The sequence below is a fragment of the Odocoileus virginianus genome, chromosome 31 (genome assembly GCF_023699985.2).
Source record: "Odocoileus virginianus isolate 20LAN1187 ecotype Illinois chromosome 31, Ovbor_1.2, whole genome shotgun sequence".
Classification (NCBI taxonomy): Eukaryota; Metazoa; Chordata; class Mammalia; order Artiodactyla; family Cervidae; genus Odocoileus; species Odocoileus virginianus.
This window is the reverse complement of record NC_069704.1, coordinates 35,256,339-35,278,423: the sequence shown is the minus strand read 5'-3', so window position 1 is coordinate 35,278,423 and position 22,085 is coordinate 35,256,339. Positions and strand designations below refer to the sequence as shown.

General features: G+C 40.5%; 1 protein-coding gene across 9 annotated transcripts in view; it reads right to left on the bottom strand.

Annotated features, from left to right (window-relative positions):
• The window catches only part of UBAP2 (ubiquitin associated protein 2), a 110,574-nt gene extending 90,091 nt beyond the window's left edge, over positions 1–20,483 (bottom strand). For 3 of the 9 annotated variants that reach the window (XM_020872879.2, XM_070459606.1, XM_070459607.1), the window contains exon 1: positions 19,773–19,859. The gene's annotated coding sequence lies outside the window, so the exon portion shown is untranslated. The other 6 variants (XM_020872881.2, XM_020872883.2, XM_020872882.2 and 3 more) reach the window with 6 other exon arrangements.
• Between the last annotated feature and the right edge of the window lie 1,602 nt (positions 20,484–22,085).

The following is a 22,085-nucleotide window of genomic DNA, read 5'->3' as shown; positions in this document are numbered from 1 at the left end:
TATCTCCATGTGTGTGTGTGCTAAGTCGCTTCAGTCGTATCCGATTCTCTGTGACCCTATGGACTGTAGCTCGCTGGCTCCTCTGACCAGGGGATTCTCCAGGCAAGAATACTGGAGTGGGTTGCCATGCCCTCCTCCAGGGGATCTTCCCCACCCAGGAATCGAATCCGCGGTCTCTTATATCTTCTTCATAGGCAGAAGGGTTCTTCACCACTAGCGCCATCTTCTATCTCCATTCCAATCATCAATTCTTAATCCACATTCAACAATGAATAGGTGATTAGGCTTCTGCTCCACAGCTAAATCAAAATAACTGCTTTGTAAAACATGAAAAGTACATTGCTTACTTTATGTTTAAATATTGTTGTTTGGAAATAACCATTTGCAATATTTATGCCAAAGGTCTTTCGTAGCAATAGTTTCTGAATATCCTAAAGCAGTAAATCTTAATTAAAAGAGAAAAATGGTTATTTCCAAACAACAATATTTAAATATAATGGAATCCTCTGGGAAAAGAAAACAGAGCTCAGAAAATGCAAAGTTAACAGGATGTATGATTCAACAAACAAATTCTTATATTTTACATAAAGGTTCTGGAGTCAGTGAATTCTTAAAGCAAGGTAAAAAGCCTAAGTGACCAAAATCACTGCCAACATCCTTAAAAATTACCACCAATGAACTGTGAAAATGAGTAAGGCATGGAAATCAGACGTAAAAATCAACATCTTCAGCATACATGGGGAAATTCTGTTTCCTTTTCTGGAAAAAGAGCTGTGCAGTAAATGACAGTACTTCTCCAATAAGCACCCAGTTGCCAGACCACAGGAATTCAGTTTGCACTTGTGTTCTATCCCCTCTATCACTCTCCACCCCCAAGAACTACTACCATGGGACAGGTTCCAAGAGAATTCTTAGAATAGAAACAGACAAGAGCAAGAGATTCTAAAAATAATGCAGTAGAAACACAAACATACATATCTCAGGTTCTCAAGTGGCAGGAAGCACCTAGTCATTTCAACCCATACAACCAAATTTTAAAAACCATATTTAAAAAAAATAAAATAAAAACCATATTTACTTCACCTCATTCAAAGTAAATTAAAGATGTGATAGATTTTAACAGGGATAAGAAATGCTACTACATCTGTAGAATAAAAACAAAATCAGCAAATATCACATAAAATAAAATCTTTAAAAACCAGCAAAATACCACATAAAGCTCCTAGATTATCTAAAGTCCAAGAATGGTCTAAAATTACTTGCAAAAAAATAAATAAAATAAAATTACTTGCAATATAAAGAAAGTAAAACAGAATAAACCAACCTGATTAAAGTACAAAGATTTTCTCTGTAATGGGTCATTTTTAGAAAATGGTTTAACTTATTTTTTTTCAAGGATCTTTTGTAGATATCTCAGCTGCTTTTTCAAGTGTTCCAGAATTTCAGAATGAACTCAAAATGGTTAACAGCCAGCCACCTGTACTTCTACTAAAGTTTACATAAGCAATACCACAAATTCATCATAAGAAGATGGTAACTAAAGTTAGACATAAAAAAGACATTAAAAAAAATAGCTGGGTAAAAATTTATCTAAAAACCATATAAATCCTAAAAGAAAAACAAGGGTACATTTGGTCATCCTGAAGAGTTACAGAACACTTGCTGATAACATGCTGAGAACTGTGAAGACGCTGGTGAAAGCACCAAGGCCTTGAAGACAGTGTCACAAAGTGTCAGCACTGGAAGATACCTCTGAAACCAGGAGGTTCACAGAGTATCTCAGCTACGGACTGCATCAAGAAAAAATTTTTAAAAAAGAAAAAATTATATTCCAGAAACAGCAAAATGAATGTCTTTTTCCCCCCAAACAGAAGATAATACACCCACACAACATGAATTATGTAATCAGCTAAGGGCTCAACTACTAAGAACAGAAGCCAGCCTCCACCAAGAACGCTCACAGAAGAACTTCCCTGGCAGTCCAGGGGTTAAGACTGTGCTTCCACTGCGGGGGGGGCCGGGGGTGGGGGGGGAGTGCAGGTTTGATACCTGGTCAGGGAACTAAGATCCCACAGGCCATATGTTAAGGCCAAAAAAAAAAGAATGAATGCTCACAGAGATGTTGTTCACTCACTCCTGAGGCCAGCTATGCCAGAGCTATCTTAGACTGGCAAGGCTGGGTCGGTCAGGGGTCCTTCATCTGCATCAGACTCATTCATTCATTCCCAATATCCTGAAACCATTAAGCTATGACAATAATAACAGCAGCAAATGCAAACTGTTCATCATGTGCCAGACACCGCTGAAGTACTTTATACATAGAGAATTGTCATTACCTTCCCAACAACACTCTGAAATACATACTAACACTACTCCCATTTTACAGACAAGAAGAAACTAAGACAAAGATTCAAGTGGTAAAGCCAAGATTCAAACCCAGGCCATCTGGCTCCACAGTCTGTGCTCTTCCCCACTATTTTATGCTGCAAGCATATGTATCAATTATAAACAACACATTCCAAGTCAGCTTCCTCATCTTGAAGACAGCATTACTACTGTTAGTGTTACCTTAATAACTCACCTCTGATGCAAAAGATCTGGTTCTGGGTCCGAATCTCACCTAATTTCCCAGCCTTTCAGATACCGAGAGGGGCTTCCTTAGCTCTCTATTGTAATGTTTTGCTAATCGGATCTGTTTTATTATTTTTACTTAACTTCCAATATGTGTTCTTGCTTTTATCAAGAAAATACACATTATTCTCAACTTTTTTCTGCAGAGGAAATTCATCTTTTCATTCCTGCAGAGAACAACACTGATTTATATTAAGGACCTCAACAAATTTGGAAGGCCCAAAGCAGCCAGCAAGGGGAAGTGTACAATCCCAACTCAGGGGAGAGTAAGGCAGCTACAGTGCCAAGGAACTCCAGTGTGAGACCCAACTCCACACAGCTAAACTACTTGCGCCATGCGTGCCAGGAGCTGACCAAGCTGGTACTTTTTTATTCTCCGCAGCTGCTGAGGGCAGGGTCAGGCCTCGAGCAGTTGGTGGACAAGGTTAACTCCCCTACACCCAGGCATGGCACACAATGTTATCTGCTATTCTGTACACATAATCTGCCCCCAGAAAAGATGAGTGCTGGTGAACCCCTGAACATTATGGGACATCAAAAAGTATTTGGCATAGTTATATTTCTCTTTGCGGTTGCCTAAGGTCAGTCACGGAGAAGGCAATGGCACCCCACTCCAGTTCTCTTGCCTGGAAAATCCCATGGATGGAGGAGCCTGGTAGGCTGCAGTCCATGGGGTCGCTACGAGTTGGACATGACTGAGCGACTTCACTTTCCCTTTTCACTTCCATGCACTGGAGAAGGAAATGGCAACCCACTCCAGTGTTCTTGCCTGGAGAACCCGAGGGACGGCGGAGCCTGGTGGACTACTGTCTATGGGGTTGCACAGAGTCGGACACGACTGAAGCGACTTAGCAGCAGCAGCAAGGTCAGTCAAGAAAAAGTATTTAATTGCCCAATAGCTGCTTCCACACATCTGTCCCACTCCTCCACTGTTAACGTCTTGGCTCTAAACCCTGGCTTTTAACTAAGGTCTTAGTTCAGCAGCCACCTCATGATGTTTTGCCTGCCTATCCCTTGAAAAGCCCCTCAGTATTCATGAGCAGTCTTAACCCTTTCAGGTCTTTTCTCTTAAAAAAAAAAAAAAAAGGGCAAAGGAGAGGGTTTCAGACTTTGCTGACAGTCCAGTGGTTGAGACTCTGCATTTCCATCCCTGGTCAGGGAACTAAATCCCACACACCTCACAGCATGGAGAAAAAAAAATCTTAAAAATAAAAATCTTTTTAAAAAAGAAGGGATGTTGGAGGGGGTCCCTGTATTATACAGCATTTCAAAAGATCTACAAGTTATAGTATTGTACTTTTTACTTACATTGCATTCAAACAAGCACTCCCCAAATAATACCAGGATGTTACCTTCAGTAGAGGGTTACAACACCATAGACAAAAACTAGTAAAGAGTTCAATTTTTCTTTAATTAAAAAAAAAAAACTTACACTGGAACTAGATTAAAACAGAATTTCTATAAATCATCCACTTATCAGAATATAATATTAACAGCTTTCTCATAAATCCATAATTCTTGCTAAACACTCACATTTTTTTTCTTGCTCTAATTATAGCAGATTCTGTTCATCTTCCTATGTTACATACTCTGGCCTTGCTCTCCCAGAATTAGCACCCACCCACATAAACAGTCATACATCTAGAGTCTGCTTTCAACCTCCATTCTAAACCTTTTAACTACCTCACAGGCTGTGGCTACAAGGAATTACTATATACCCATTATCTTCTAATGACCTATAATGAAATATAATCTGAAAAGATACTGAATCACAATGCTGAAATTAACACAACATTGTAAAGCTACTATACTTCAAAATTTAAAAACAATTACTAGATAACTATGCCATTATCTCCTGCCCTGTTCCGATCCCGTGGTTGCACAATGGGCATAAGGAACCAACAGAATGGTGAAACAGGTAAAGCAGGAGCCCAAAAAACTCTACTCTGCAAAAATGCTAGAAAGTCAACCCAGGTTTGTCAGATTACTCATGATCTAAATGTGGCTTTTCAAACATGTCTAAATGTCCACTCTTTTTTTTTTTAATATTTATTTTTATTTATTTGGTTGCATAGGGTCTTAGTTGTGGCATGTGGGATCTAGTTCCCTGAATAGGGATTGAACCCTGGCCCCCTGCAATGGGAGTGCAAAGTCCCAGCCATTAGACCACCAGGGAATTCCCTAAATGTCCACTCTTAAGTGGTGATACCTTCAAAAGCATCAGGAATTTCCCATCATCAAATAAACAAAGTTTAAGACTCTGGAATAGTGAGTGGATCACCATCTGTCACCACCCCTAGTTGCACAGTACAATCACTTGAGCAATTTCTAAAAAATGAAACCAGGTCCTATTACATCAGGCTCAAAATAGTTAAGACCCGGACAGCAATACTGTTTCTTAAAAGTTCTCCAAGCAGTTCTTAAAAAATTAAACAAAGAGTTACCATACGACCAAGCAATTGCAGTTCTCTCAGGAGAAGTGAAAACATGTATTTCCTCAGAAATTCACACATGGAATGTCCATTGGGAGCCGAAAAGGAGAAGCAATCCAATGATGAAGGGGTAAACAAAACGTGACATAACCATACAATCATCAGTCAAGTACTGAAAGGAACAAGCTTCAGATACAAACTACAACGGGGATGAACACTGCAACTGTTAAGTGAAGAAGCTGGTCACAAAAGAGCAGATATGTATACTGTATTACTCCACTTACATGTACTGTCCGGAAAAGGCAAATTCACAGAGTCAGAAAGTATATTAATGGATGGGATCAGGAAACAATGGGCAAACTGCTCATGGGAATGGGGGGGGCTTTCTTTTTGGGGTGATGAAAATGTTCTAGAAATACTGATACTCACACAATCTTGTGAATATACTAAAAATACTAAACTGCATACTTTAAAATGATGCATTTTAAGATATATAAATCATATTATCAATTTTTAAAAAAAACAAGCTCTGCAGATTTCTAATGTGCAGCCAGGATGTCACACCAACTACTTTGGAGCAGTGGTTCTCAAAAGTGTGGTATCCAGACCGGCAGCATCAGCACTACCTAAGAACTTATCACAAATGCACATTCCAAAGGTCACCCCAGATCTGGTGAATCAGAAATGTTTAAACAAGACTTGATGCACAATAAAGTTTGAGAATTACTGCCCTCAAAGAACCTTAGATGAAAACATTGATCCTGTTGGTTCCAATTGAAAGGTATGAAAAATACAAAAAACATAATTTCACTTTATTATTTTACCCATAATAGTCACTCAGTCATACAAAGTTCAAAAAAAAAAACACCACCACCTACACTTCCACCACCCCAAAATAACTACTGTTAACAGTTTAGTGAATAGCTTTCCACTGTTTTCATTTGTTTCACATCATTGTAATCCACAAGAAATGACTATATCATGCTTTTATCACAGAACATTAACATATAAACTATTATGTAAAAGCAAGGTGACAATGTAATTATAGCACCTCGATTACCCTAGTCAGTTGAGAAATTGGGTATATTACAAGAAAATGAAAGAAAATTCTTTAGGTGTGGAAATGTTTTTGGCTCCAAGCCTTTTTTATATAATTGCCTTCTAAAATGCAGTATTTCTCTTCCCTGGCAAATACAGTACAATAAACATGATTTAACTTTTTCTGATTCTACATCAGTTATTCTAACCATGTGATGGGTAAATGTGAGGAATTAGTTTGAATCTATCTAAATCTGGGGCATGCCCAGGAACTCATCATATCATTATCTTTCCTGTCTTGGCCTCTTTCTCAAAGTGGCAGCATTTACACATCTGCATGACTTCTGGGCAGCACAGTATGGCCACGTTCCAAAAATATTTCTGAACCCAAGGACAATAGGATCTTTCAGGCTGTTTCCTTGTTTGTTTTAAAATCATCTGCATTGTTTCACTGTCTTGCGGGGGAGAGGGGGCAAGACACCACTTTCCACCTTAAAACATTCTTGTGAGAAGCCCTCAAATGTTTCCTCACTTTCTGCAGGTTGTTCTCTGGTAGCCTGAAAGATTAAGAGACAACCTTACCTACCTGTAAGCATCCACTGAGCCACTGATGTCAACGTACATTACATCAGGCAACAAAAAAAAAAACACAGAGAAAGAAAAAATAAGGCCTATTTCTGGGTATTAAAAAGTCATAATAAATTGCCAGCTGAATGCTCCCATCTCAAATTCTCCTATGCACATCCTAGTTTAACTTGGCTCTTCCCCAACCACACTCAGCTGCATTTATCCCCACCGACCCTCTCAAGAGAATCTAGTGAAGTCTCACAGCCATTGGAACACAACAGACATAATGCCAAGAGGAGTCTTAGTCTGTGATGAAGACTGAGACGTATTTTTGTAAATTTTTTGCCTTCACACCCACACTCCCATTTTGCCACCACCCTCCATTGGATAAAGATGAACTTCTCACTAGTTGCTCATGCCCAAGGCCTTTATAGCGAAGAGGATAAGCAAGGAAAAGTCACCTTCTTCCTTTGGGTTATTTTGTCTTCCTGAGACCCACTGAGAAAGGGTAGACTAACCTACCTCACCATTCTTGGGGATACATGTTCGATACACCAAATCTTTGTTTTAGTCAAGTCATATTGACCAGAACCAGTTACAAAGATAACGCTAAGCCAAAACATTATCTTAAACTGTAATGCCAGTTTAATTCTTGCCTCTTATTTTCGAGAACAGAAAACCCATAACAATACCCAACACAGGAAAATCTCCAAACTCCTCAAGATGTGAAAAGAACTTCAGGAAATATCCCTATTGAACAGCACTCAAAATATTACCCAGTTTGACCCATAATCACTTAAAAAGTTTTAACCCATTATCTCACATTATTGTTTTGGTTTTTGGACAAAGCGGCATCTCTGCTAACCACTCTCATACAGTAAACTGAATAATATACAGTAAACTGGATATTACTGCTGAAAGTGATTAAATCCCAACTATACTTCCTCAACAGACAAAACTTTACAAATCTTCAGTTCTTTTTATTTTTTAGTTGAATCTTAGCTGATTTACAATATTACATTACAAATCTATATTACATTACAAATCTTCAATTCTTACCAAAAACAGATAACAAAATATTTCAAGTTACTCTCATTTTTCACAAATCATTTAAACATTTGACACTCAATTGTTACAAATACATAAACATTTCCCAACTGATTTAAAAGGTTCAGTATATTCATTGTTAAGCTATTCGAAAATAACTCTATCATAAGGCAAAAACATAAACATTAATTTTTTAAGTACTTCATACCCACAGCTTTTCCTTACAGTTCTTCAACTTTCCTCATATACCTCAGGATACACAGCCCTGAACTGCTTGACTTTTTTCCCTTTCTTTAAAGCATATTTGTTTTATTCTAACGGCATCTTTATTACTGTTTCGCTCATGCCAAAAGCAACTTTTTAAAAAATGTCAGTTACCTGAAGAATGTACCTACCAAAACAGTCACACAATCCATGTAAATGTTAACACACCTGTCACTTATGTACCAGGCTCAATTTTCATTCAAACCAAATAGAAAACTCCTTAGTGAGGAAATCTCCAACAGCTATACTGAGAAAATATTCCATATTCTTTTAGTTCTCACAAGAATGTGCATAAAAACCTGTTCAACTATTCTCTACATCCAGATTTTTAAAAACAATGGCTGAGAAAAATCACCTTCTCAGTCCTCTTAGAAACTGCATGTTCTATCTTGCAAGCAGTGACTACATAAGCTATTTTTCTCAAAAAGAATACACTCACTGCCTCCATTTCCTCACCAAACATCTCCTTGACTCAAATCTGGTTTCCACCACCTTAACACTCCAACAAAAGGAAAGATACTATTCCCCCAAGTCATCACTGAATCCTAGTAATTGTCAAACCTCTCTTGTTCTCATCGTTCTTTCACCTATCTCTGGCATGTGACACATTGTGTAACTTTTTTCTTGGTTTCTCAGATAATACACCATCTTAGTTCTCCCTTGTTTTCAAATGCTCAGCAGCATCACATCTTTCTCCCACCTCTGAAAGAATATTGTTCAATTCTTAAGCATGTTCTCCCTTCCCACAGAAATGTTATGCCCTACTGGCATCAATTATTACTTTCAACTTCAAAGCAAAAGCTAAAGACTGTCTCTCCAGAGATTCAACCTCCAAGTAACTGCCTATTAAATAGTTACATCTATAATGGAGTTCATCCAAAAGGACCTTACTTGAAGATTTTCAAAATTTTCCAAGTAGCCAACAGCATTTTCCAAGTGTTCCAGAGCTCAAAACCTTTAAGCCATTCTTTTAATGAACCACTCCCTCCTATACCAATTTAAGGATTTAAGGCCTTAAATCTATGCCTTTCTTTACATTCTCTGCCATCAACTTACAACAGGAACATGATTAAGGGTTATTGTTTATACTTAAAGTCTCTAAGGTTCTAAGCAGTTCTAAGGCATCTTTATCAACTAGAATATCAGTAATTGCCTCTTCTCTACTTCACTGAAATGACATACCCCTATTTACCTGTCTGAACTATCTTAATTATGAAACTAATGCCAAAGTGGATCAAAATGTTTAATCTTTCAGAATACTGCTAAACTCTATCAAACAACGTCACTTGGGTTTCCCTGGTGGCTCAGCAGTAAAGAATCCACCTGCCCATAGGAAGAACCCCTGGAGGAGGAAATGGCAAAGCACTCCACTATTCTTGCCAGGGAAATCCCAGGGACAGAGGAGCATGGCCAGCTACAGTCCATGGGGCCACAAAGAGGAGGACACAACTGAGCAACTCAACAACAACAAACTTCATTAACTTCTGTTCACAGACCATCAATCATCACAAATATAAGGTCTTTATTCTGTTCTGATCCCTACGCTTTGATCAAATCGGCCTTGTCATTCTTCCAAACTGCACCTGGTTTGGTTTTGTTTTGGATGCACCAGATCTTAGTTGCGGCATGTGGGATCTAGTTCCCTGACCAGGGATCAAACCCAGGCCCCCTGAATTGGGAGCATGGAGTCTTAGCCAATGGACCACCACGGAAGTTCCTATGTTGCTTTTTGCATCAACCCTTCATGAGACGTATTTTCTCAACAGCATACTGAACATATCTCCATTTTCTCATTTTCTGTCCTTCAATGTAAACAGTGATTAGTCTTTACTTGATGTCCATAATAATTATGATTATTTTAGTGTTACTTAACAATATAGTAAACAGCCCTACTTCAGAGCAGCTTGAGTTCTGAAGTGTAACTTTTACAGCCTCCCTGTCATTCTTAGGAAGTGCCAGTGTGCTATCAACCGCCGCTTCTCAGAGCTGTGTGCCTCACCTTCCTCAAAGGATGCACCCAAACTGGCAGAGAGCTCACAGACCAGCTCACCACGCTGATGAGAACAGCTAGTAAAATCAGAATGAAAAACTAAAGCAAAGGCAAGTGTGTTGCTTTGTTTTTAAACCACAGAAACCAAGTCCAACCAAAGCAGTGACTAAATTCTAACACATAAAGCAGATAAAGTGAAATGGGTCTAGAGGAACTAGGTACAGTTCACAGGCCCCACCTGCATCTATCCATTCCTCATTCCCCGGCCATTACAAAACCCCAGCCTCACGTACCACAAATGTGGACATTGTTTGACTTATCAGCTAGCACTTGGCTGTATTCCTGACAGAAGTATTTCAGATAGATAAAGTAATACAGTATTATGATTAGGAGTACAGGCTTGGAAGTCACAAAAATTACTAATTAAGTAACCTTGAGAATTTTACTCTTCAAGTCTGTAAGGAGTACCACACAAGATAATGTACCTCATATTGTTAAACTAGATCATAACTGGTAGCACCTATAGGATATTAAAGTACACTGACCACTTTTTTTGGTTAATTCTGTTTCAAAATATTGTAGATTTATTCAAACAATTTAAATAACTTTACTGAGGTATAATGAGTATTGTATAATCCACCCTTCTTAAGTGTACAATTCAGTGATTTTTAGTATTTATGAAGCTGTACAACTATCACTACAGGCCAAATGTCACTACAACAAAATCCTTTGTGACCCTGGTCATTTCTTTGTCCCACAGATGTCTAGACCAGAGTATATACATTGGTTCAGGGTATGCCAGCTACATCCCATTACAGCTGGGATCTTTTGGCAACATGAGATAAGCATTAGAACAATTAAACAGCTCAAACTGCCTTTAAAAAAATGAAAGTTGAAAGTTCTTTGGTTAAAATAGTAAATGGCCTACTTTAGCTAACAAGAATTTTATTCCTGTTACCACTACCTGGAATGTTCTGTACAGGGGTATTTTTTCCACCATTACCTTAGCACTCCCAATCACAAGGAATTATAAAGGTACTAAATAAGGTGAAATACCTAAGGTAAGAATTTTTTAAGAGGTCATCCGATCTTCAACAATTCAAAGCAGCATTTCAACAAGTAACTGATATTACAGGAAATTTCTCATCAAAATAAAATGAGATCTTGATTGGAGGAGAAATGTTTAAACATCCAGTAAGTTCCAATAAAACACTCACCCAAAAAAATGTTGAAAACTACCAATTTACATTAAGAATAACTTTCTCTTTTACTAGTGGCTACAAATAAACCACCAAGTCAAGTCAAACAAATGATACAATAACATGGTAAGCCAAATAACACCAAATTCCAATAAAACTTCATTATGATGAAATTCAAAATGTTTTAACAAAAGAAACAACTGTAACTTCAGGAATTTGAGGGGAACCCACGAGAAGTAAGGCTCAGACTCCTAATACCTCAAGGAAGCCTTGGTCAATACTGGAATCAACTGACAGTGTGTTCTGTCACCCTCAACAGCATCCTGACTCCTAACTGCACTGTCTTCCCTCCCACTGGAATTAAGCACCAAGAGAACAGGGACAGTGCATTATTCACCTACATCCCTAGCATCTAACAACTGCCAACAAGTAGCAGCAGTAAACGTTTATTCAAGTGAACACCTGTACAGTAGCATATACCAGTAACATCAAAAAACTGTTATTCAGGCCTAATCTGGATTAACCTACATTCTAAGCATTCCAGACACTTGTTATGAGAATATACTATCTAAAAGTTTTTATAAATATAATAGTTTGGCTTCATTCTCACACATTAAAAAGGGAACTTCGATCAGTGTTTCAAAATTTGGGGTGGGCAAAGGAGTAACAGGATACACTTTGAGCCTTCCAAGAATCCAAGAAATTTACATTTATCCTACAACAAAGTGAAACTTACTTAACATTTACAAGAATTATCTTAACTAAGTAACAGCATCAAAGATACGGTTTTTCCAGTAGTCATGTATGGACGTGAGAGCTGAACCATTAAGAAGGCTGAGCACTGAACAATCAATGCTTTCGAACTGTGGGGCTGGAGAAGACTTGCGAGTCCCTTGGGCTGCAAGATCAAACCAGTCAGTCCTAAAGGAAATCAACCCTGAATGAATATTCACTGGAAGGACTGAAGCTGAAGCTCCAATACTTTAGCCATCTGATGCAAAGAGCTGACTCACTGGAAAAGACAGTGATGCTGGGAAAAACTGACAGCAAAAGAAAGGGGCACTAGAAGATAAGATAGTTGGATTAAGGTATCACTGACTCAATGGACACGTGTTTGAGCAAACTCAGGGACATAGTGAAGGACAGAGAATCCTGGTGTTGGGCAGTCACAAAGGGTCAGACAGGACTTAGCGACTGAACAAGTAACAGCAATAGTTACTCTTGCTTATCAGATGATTTTCTGACTGGCAGTTACATCTGATAAATAATTGAGAAAATAATCACTTAAGAAATGATTATTCAGTAGTGTACTTCAGTGATAATAACTAAATAAGGGAAAAAGAAACAGAAACCCTGATTGAATAAGATTATAAAGGATATTTTGTGAACAGTTGGGAAAATCTGAATGTGGATGTCAAATTTCATTGACATCATACATTATATTTTAAATAAGCATTCCCTTTCCTAGGTGTAAAGCTGTTATTGTGCCTATTTATGAGAAGTTTTTATTGTGAAGAAACACTTGCTAAGGAAACATTTAGGCATAAATGTCAAAATATTTGCATTTTACTTTCAAATCATTTAGACTCAAAAGATAAAGCATGGAGTATATATAGAAAAAAGTCAATGTGAACATTAAGTAGTAACTCTAGTTCAAAGGTATACATTATAGTCATTCAGCTTTTATAGATTTGGAAAACGTCTTTAAATTGGAGGAAGCCAAATGAAAAAAAAAAAGAAAACTGCAAAGAGGACAAAAAAACAATAAAGACAAGTATAGGACCATATGGCAGAAATATACCTGAAACATCCATAATTACCATAAACATGAATGGTCTCCATGCTCCAGTTTTTAAAAGAGAAGTTGGCAGGTTGTAATAACAAAGCAAAATCCAGCTGTATGTTGTTCATAAAAGATCTATCTAAAACATCCCACTAGAATTGGCTAAAACAAAAAATTAAAGCAATACCAAATGTTAGCAAAAATGTGGAGCTCTCACCAATTCAGTCTTTTTTTTTTTTCCATTTATTTTTATTAGTTGGAGGCTAATACCAATTCAGTCTTTAAAAATTAAGCTCCAATGTCAAACATATCCATTGTATGTACAAATTAAATTTTCCTGTAGGTATCTAGAATGAGACTAGCTATGTAAAATCCTTGAGAACTGAGAAAATAGTCACTTTCTATGTTCTGTGGTTCAAATGGTGGCTCAGATGGTAAAGAATCCGCCTGCAATGTGGGAGGAGACCTGGGTTCGATCCCTGGGTTGGGAAGATCCCCTGGAGGAGGGTATAGCAACCCACTCCAGTATTCCTGTCTGGAGAATCCCACGGACAGAGGAGTCTCGGGGCTACAGTCTGTGGAGTCGCAAAGAGCTGGACTGAGTGACTAAGCACAGCACACAGTGGTTCAAATGAGGAGCCTACTTAAGAATGACTGTATAATACTATGGGCTTCCCAGGTGGCTCAGTGGTAAAGAGATGCAGGAGACACAGGTTCGATCCCTGATCCAGGAAGATCCCACATGCCGTGGAGCAACTAGGCCCATGTGCCACAACTACTGGAGCCTGTGTTCTAAAGCCCAGTAATTGCAACTACTTAGCTCAAGTGCCACAAGTACTAAAACCCAAAAGCCCTAGAGCCCATGCTCCACAAGAGAAGCCACTGCAATGAAAAGCCCACATACCACAACCAGAGAAAGCTCATGCAGAGCAACAAAGACCAAGCACAGTCAAAAATGAATAAATTTTTTAAAACTTTTTTAATTTACCTTAAAAAAAAAAAAAAAAAACAGAATCCACCTGCAATGCAGGAGATTCGATCCCTGGGTTGGAAAGATCCCTGGATAAGGAAATGGCAACTCACTCCAGTATTCCTGCCTCAGAAATCCCAAGGACAGAGCAGCCTGGGGGGCCACAGTCCATGGGGTTGCAAAGGGTCAGACACAACTTAGCGACCAAAACAATGCTAATAATTTGGGATTACCTGGTAAAGTTACACATATCCTACACACAACCCCAAAATTCCACTCTCAGTCATACAATCTCAGCAAACTAGTTTACTTGTTTTGAGGTGGGGTGCAAATGTTCACAAGGAGAATGAGTACAATTTGTAATCAGAAAAAAGAAAAAAAAAGGATAATGAGACAAACATTCATCACAATAAAATAAGATGCGCCATATCCTTACAATAAAGTAACATACTACTGAAAATGATGGAGAAGAATCAATATGGATGAAAGTAAAACATGTAAAGTATCTGGAGAATCACACAAACCCATCTAGATCAAGACTGAAAATGGGCAATACTAAACTATATATTATTTATGGATACATACTGAGTAAAAATTATTCTAAAAAATAGTAAGACCATAATATAGGGTAATGGTAACCCCCTGGGGAAAAAGTAACTTAGGAGATGGAATACACAAGGGAGTTTAAGGTGGCATTAATGTTCCATTTCTTGGTTGGTCATTTTATTTCTGGTTTTGAAAACTCCACATGTTTTTTTCTACTTCATACACCTCCTTTGGCATGTAGTTTACATTTTTCAAAAAAAAAAGTATGCAAGGTATGATCTCATTCTTTTTAAAGTGTACACTTTATCTAGGGGAAAAAAACATTTATACTAAAATGTTAAACCATGATAAGTCACTTTTTTTTTTTTTCAAATTATCTAAAATGCATTTTCTTATGTAAAACAGTCCCAGCCAGGCTGACCCAAAAACCAATCTTAAAATGGAAATTTGTAAATTAACTTGAAAAAAAGAGAGGGGGAAGAACTGGTTTGGTCTAGGAAACAAGTTAGGCTTGTCAATAAATCCTAAAGACAGTTACTTTTTCCCTAGACCTTATTTCAGTTAAATTTGTATTTTTTAAACCCACTTATTCTCTTGTTTATGATCTGACAACATTATTATCAAATGAAAAATCTCACCTTCCAAAGAGCACACATTCCAGCTGAGTAGACATGTACAATACAGACAGCACTATACACCTTCCCCAAGCCCGTGAGACTGCAAAGATATTTCAGGTTTTCATCTGCTTGCTTAGGAAGCAGCAATGTCATGGTGGCAAACAGAGGCAGAAGGAATACAAGCTCCTCAGCTGAAACTTGCGTGTGGAGTATTTTTGCATGTGGCTGAGGAACAGAAGGCAAAAAAGAGAGAGAGAGAAAACAAGGGAAAGAGAGAAAGAAGAGGAAAACAGAAGGACAGGAATGGAAAGAATTCAAGAAGGCAAAGAGGGAGAAAGACATTAATAGCAAGAAGGAACGCTGAGCTTCTAAAAGTCTCCACAGGTATACCTAGAACTGATTTGATGAGAAGATTGAGACATGGCAACCCATTCCAGTATTCTTATCTGGAAAATGCCATGAACAGAGGAGCCTGGTCAGCTAGTCCATGGGTTTGCAAAGAGTCGGATATAACTGGGCAACTTCTCTTTCTTTTCTTTCTTTTGCAACATGTAAAAATTTTTGAGTAAAGAGCAAACATTAAAGTATTGGGGGAACTCCCTGGCAGTCCAGCGGTTGCTGCTGCTGCTACTGCTAAGTCGCTTCAGTCGTGTCCGACTCTGTGCAACCCCATAGACCACAGCCCACCAGGCTCCGCCGCCCCTGGGATTCTCCAGGCAAGAACACTGGAGTGGGTTGCCATTTCCTTCTCCAATGGTTAGGTCTCCACAATTCCACTGCAGAAGGCATGGGTTTGGTCCCTGGTCAGGGAACTAACACCCCAGATATCATGATGTGGACAAATAAAGTATTAGTGGATTATGTATGTAGAGCATAACTTTACATAAGTAGGCTCCTATGTGACAACTTACATAAAAAGTTAATAACAAAATAAATGAAGGTATAGCAACAAGTCTAAATCCAAATAAAATTCTCTCCTCTACAAATCCTTGAGAATAATCAAAGTTTAATCTAATCAACATACGTTCTATTATTTTTAGAGTTCCAAGTTAAAAAAAAACAAGCAACATATTGCTAACACCCTTTAAAAATAGAGCACTGCCTAGTCTTAAATGAAATAACTACTCCATGGTCCAAGCCTCATTTCATAAGTTAATTCCAAACAGTGAACTGGGTTTCAATTTAATTGAGCTCATAACTCCAGTATGAAAATGAGTTTTCTGAAAACTGAAACACACTACAATACACATGCTATGTCAGCCAGAATTTCACAAGCCTGTTCTTCAAAACCTAGGCCAAGAAATTTCAAAACTAAAATAACTTACTTTCTTTAAAAAGTACAGAGCAAGCATCTTTGAGAGAAACACTGTCAAGAAAACAAACAGGAGAGTAGGAGGAGGACTTCCCTGACAGTCCAATGATTAAGACTCTGCACTTCCACTGTAGGGGCACGGGTTCAATCCCTGGTGGGGAAACTTAAGATCCCACACGCCACTCAACGTGGCCAAAACAATAAAAATTTTTTAAAAGTAGGAAATTTCAGCATACATAGTTGACATTATAATTGTCAAAACAAAACCAACTAATTTGATTCCTGGACTTAAAGAAAAAAGAAAGAAGTCCACTTGATCAGTTCAGTTTAGTCACTCAGTCCTGTCCGACTCTGCGACCCCGTGGACTGCAGCACGCCAGGCTTCCCTGTCCATCACCAACTCCCAGAGCTTGCTCAAACTCATGTCCATCGAGTCGGTGACACCATCCAACCATCTCATTCTCTGTTGTCCCCTTCTCCTCCTGCCTTCAATCTTGCCCAGCATCAAGGTCTTTTCCAATGAGTCAGTTCTTCACATCAGGTGGCCGAAGTATTGGAGCTTGAGCTTCAGCATCAGTCCTTCCAATGAATATTCAGGACTGATTTCCTTTAAAATTGACGGGTGGATCTCCCTGCAGTCCAAGGAACTCTCAATAATTGGGTCAAAAATATTTCAAAACCTACCACAGGTTTATAAGGTGACATTCCCTTTCTCCACCTTACTTCAAGTTATATTCCCACTCTCCTTTTGGGGAAAAGAAAAAAGAGAAAACACAGTTTCTAAGCTCTGTCAGAGAGCCACCTTCTCACTAGTCAACACCACCAGTGCCATACTACTTAGCTTTTAAAGGACACTGCATATACTCAAGTTAACAACTAAGAGCTAACTGATCATTGCTGACTTATAGCTGCCTCACAAGAAGAAATAAAAGATAGATTTGTTTAAAAATCAAAGGAGGACTTTCCTATTGGCCAGCGGTTAAGAATCTGTCAATGCAGGGGACACAAGTGTGATCAATGGATCAGGTTTGATCCTGCATGCCACAGGGCAACTAAGCCTGTGTGCTAGTACTACCAAAGCCTGTGCTCCCCAAGGAGAAGCCACCATTCACCCCAACTAGAAAAGCTCTCATGCAGCAACAAAGACCCATCAAAACCAAATAAATAAAATAAATTTTAAAAAATAATAAAAGCAAAGGAACTTCACAATCTGTGAATTCGTGCAGACCACTTCTTCTGAGCAGGCACTAATCCTTTAAAATGCACTTACACACACACCCCAAAAAGTTTCTTATGACAGCAACAAAATTCTAACAGTAAGTTTTCATTTTTAAAGAGGGCTGGGGAGTCAACACTTCAAAAGTAAAGGCTTCTCTTCAGACCAGTTCAAACCTTCAAGACTGGTTTATACTCTCTATACGCAGTTTATACTCATGGGAGCAGAGATGGCAACCAGTTTCTGTCAAAACACAAATACTGAAATAAACCCATTCTCCTCCTGATTCTCCTACCATGTCTCACCAAACAATAAAAGTCACTCAGGCTAAGACCAAGAGACACCAATGGTGAGCACCGCACAGGCTGACCGGTTACCGGGAAAGGGAAGGAGAGGAGTTACCGTTGTTCCGGCCCAGCTCTAAAGGCAGCGCTCTCTGACGACTGCTGGTCCAGCCCACGTATAGAGAGAGGCCAGAGGAAACCAGAGCAGCAGGAAACAGGCAGCAGGGGCAATTACCACAAGCCTTTCCCATGGCCTCATTCCCATGCCATCACTTCCAGTCAAATATTTCAATCATAACAAAAACCTCCCTTCTTTCAATCGTTTCCTTAATTACTGAAGGGCAGAAACAAGGAAGCAGACGGAGGAAATCAGAGCTGTGGGAAACAAGGAGGACAGGAGTGGAGGAAAAAAATCTCACCACACATGCCAACTAGCCTTAAGGAGACAAACTCAGGAGCAACACACTAGAAGCAAGCAGAAAAGTAGTGTAGGAGAAACTAATCACTTTTGCCTCGATAAGTGAAGGTGCCATCGCAATGAGAGGGCGGTCTTAACCAAGGGCTCTGCAAGTAAGAGATGCTGGGGTACGGGAAGACCCTTCATCTCCAGCAAATTTATTCCCTTTCCTGAGACAGGCAGATCCCACCCCAAGAGTCACCCAATCCTTAGGATTACATTCACCTTCCTTCCACTTTTATTAGACAAACTAAACTACAACTAAAAATTATGAATGTACAACTCATAGCAGAAAAGTGAGGAACACACTAACTACTAACACACCTTTGATTTTAAAAGTACTATCATAATCAAAGAGAAAATATAAAGCAGTTGGGTTCACTCAAAAAGTGAATTATATGCCCTTCAAATAAAACATGATTTTTAGGTACCCTGTGGAGACCTTTAAAAGTTCTCAATTGTTACGGCACACAAGGGCAGAACACAGTAAGCCTAAATACTGGCGGAGACACCTTGAATACACGCAGAAACAATATCCAACAGAGGTGGAAGTAAACTACAGGACTAGGTCAAACAGGAAATAACAGGAATGATGATGGAATCAACTAACTCCTAGAGATAACAAGGAAGAGACCAGAGTGGTGAGAACAATGATGGTACCTGAGATACCTGGACAACTAATTAGATTGAAAACCCAGGGGGAAAGGTGGGAAAAGTGATTCAGCGGCAAAGAAAACTGAGATGCAATGCACCAAGGAAAAGAATAACATTTAGAATAAAATAACAGAGAGCGCTTTAAGTTTACAAACCCCATCTCAAACCTACACTAAAGAGCAACCGTGACACAGCCAGCCTACAGGAACTAGGACCGAGGAGGAAAACGGAATCCCGAGAGTCTGGCACCAAAGCCTTCCAGAATGAGGAGAAGTAGAACTGAACTATGCCTCCGGGCTGCCGAGAAAGCCGAGTGTGTGCAGAAGTTGGGCTCTGAGATGTCCAGTTCCAGGACTAGCGACAGGCGTGAACGCGGAAAGGTGGTCAGCGACAGCGTGGCGCGGGAGCTCGAGCGGACAGGCAGGCAGGGACAACGGTGTGAGAAAACCACACCCTCCAGGACAGAAACCCGAAGGGGGGAGGGGTAGGTGCCCCCTGGGGCTGGGTGGGGCTGGGCCGACTAGGAAGGGGTAGGCAGAAAGGAGCGCCGGACAAACAGCGGCGGAGAGGAAGGACAGCACCCAGGCCTGGGCGAACTGAAGACGCACGAAGCCGGCGAGGGTAGCTCGGCCCAACCTCAGGGTGGACGCTGGGGCAGTAGAAAGGGTTCTGGCGGAAAGAAGAGCTGAACCCAGTTCTATTAAGAGCAAGCTGTAGCGCTCAAGGAGCTGGAACGGGGAAGGAGAGAGAGAAGGTGCCAATTACCGCTGCCGCTCTCGCTGGACTCGGGACCCGCCGCCGCCGCCGCCGCCGCTCGTTACCTGCCAATGTGCCTCTTACAAAGCGGCGGCGGCGGCAGAGTCGGCCCGGCCCGTCACGTGACCCCACGTCACGGCCGAAGGAGGAGCCAACACACGTAGCTAGCCGCGCGGCTCATCAGCCCGCCTACAGAGCGCGTTGTTTCCTGTACCCACCCCCGACTCGCACCCAGAGAGGCCAACAACTGCGGGTCAGGGAAAGGCACGCAGTGGAGTCAACGAGGGAGATTTTATGGAGTTTCTCGAACTCTGAGTTCTCAGAGACGTACTACCCACCGCGTCCAGGATGCCCAAGAACAGCTCGTCGTCGCTGTGTGATGACCTCACAAGGCACCTCAGGTCGCTTCCCTGCCTACGGCCGCCTTTCCGTCATCACGTGGTGTGGTCCGACCACTCAAGACAAACCCAGGCTCCCAAACCTTGTGCGAGGGGACTGCTACTCCCAAACAGCAGGCACCCACCACCACATCCTTTCCCTCCTGGGTTCGTTAAATGGTGCGCCTGTGACTTCGGTCCGAGGGAAGGCCGAGGCGGAGAGTGGACAGGGCTATCACCTGAGACTAGTAACAGTGGGCGCCGCCTGCCAGGTGGTTGAGCGTCCCTCCTCCTGGGAGATGTAGTTCCGGCGAGGCGTGGGGTTCTGCGACTACGTTCCCGAGCTCGCGCTCCGCCCCGCCCCCTGCGCGGGAAAATGCCAACGGCTCGCCAAGGTAGCCGCTGAGCCCGGCGGGATTCAGGAAGCACCTCCACGGGGCGGGTGGACCTCGCAGCATCTGTCCTGTTCAATGAGGGCTTGAATTCTGCATTCCCAAGCCTCTTCAGCCTGAAAAGACTACAATTTGTTGAAAAGCCTACTCTTGTCGGGTGTCATACAACTTCCTTTATTAAGTCATAGACTCAACCCTTTGAGGCTGGAATTGTCCCGGTTTTAAGCGTAGAGAAAGAATTCAGTTTCCCAGCTGAACTGGCCCAAATCCAAGTTTTCTATCTCCAAACAATGAATAACCTGCCTCTCAAAATGACCACCTGTTTTAACTTCAAGAATTAAGCGTAAAGAATAGTGGGTCATAATTACGGCACAGTGTTTTTTAGTCTTTTCTCTTTTACTGGCCTATTGGATCCTCACAGGCATATCCGAAACTGGTTAGACGCACGGAGTTTGGAGCCCAGCAGGCCTCGCCGCAATTCGAGCATTACTTTGTGACGACATTTCACCTGCCTGTGAAATTAAATGAGATTACGTGAAGTACCACTTTGGCACAGAGTAGTAAGAGCAGGACTGAAGCGATTAAGCATGCACGCAGTCCCTCAATAAATATTAGTAATCATATTCACACCTTGTATATACCCTTCGGACACAACAGGTTTAATAAAGGTGAAAAGGGAGTTAAGCATAAAGTGGTATTTGCGTAGGATACTGTGCCGATTACTAACTTGCTAGTTACTAATAGACTCAGTTCAGTTCAGTTGCTCATTCGTGTTCGACTCTGCAACCCCATGGACTGCAGCACGCCAGGCTTCTCTGTCCATCACCAACTCCCGGAGCTTACTCAAACTGATGTCCATTCTATCAGTGATGCCATCCAACCATCTTATCCTGTTCTTCCCTTCTCCTGCCTTCAATCTTGCCCAGCATCAGGGTCTTTTCCAGTGAGTCAGTTCTTCACATCAGGTGGCCAAAGTAGTGGAGTTTCAGCTTCAGCATCAGTCCTTCCAATGAATATTCAGGACTGAGTTCCTTTAAGATGGACTGGTTGGATCTCCTTGCAGTCCAAAGGACTCTCCAGTCTTCTCCAACACACTGCAGTTCAAAAGCATCAATTCTTTGGTGCTCAGCTTTCTTTATAGTCCAACTCACCCATACATGACTACTGGAAAAACCATAGCTTTGACTAGACAGACCTTTGTTGGCAAAGTAATGTCTCCGCTTTTTAATATACTGTCTAGGTTGGTCATAGCTTTTCTTCCAAGGAGCAAGCATCTTTTAATTTCATGGCTGCAGTCACCATCTGCAGTGATTTTGGAGCCCCCCAAAATAAAATCTGCCGCTGTTTCCATTGTTTCCCCATCTATTTGCCATGAAGTGACCATGATCTTAGTTTTCTGAATGTTGACTTTTAAGCCAGCTTTTCCAGTCTCTTCTTTCACTTTCATCAAAAGGCTCTTTATTTCTTCCTTGCTTTCTGCCATAAGGGTTGTGTCATCTGTATATCTGAGGTTATTGATATTTCTCCTGGCAATCTTGATTCCAGCTTATGCT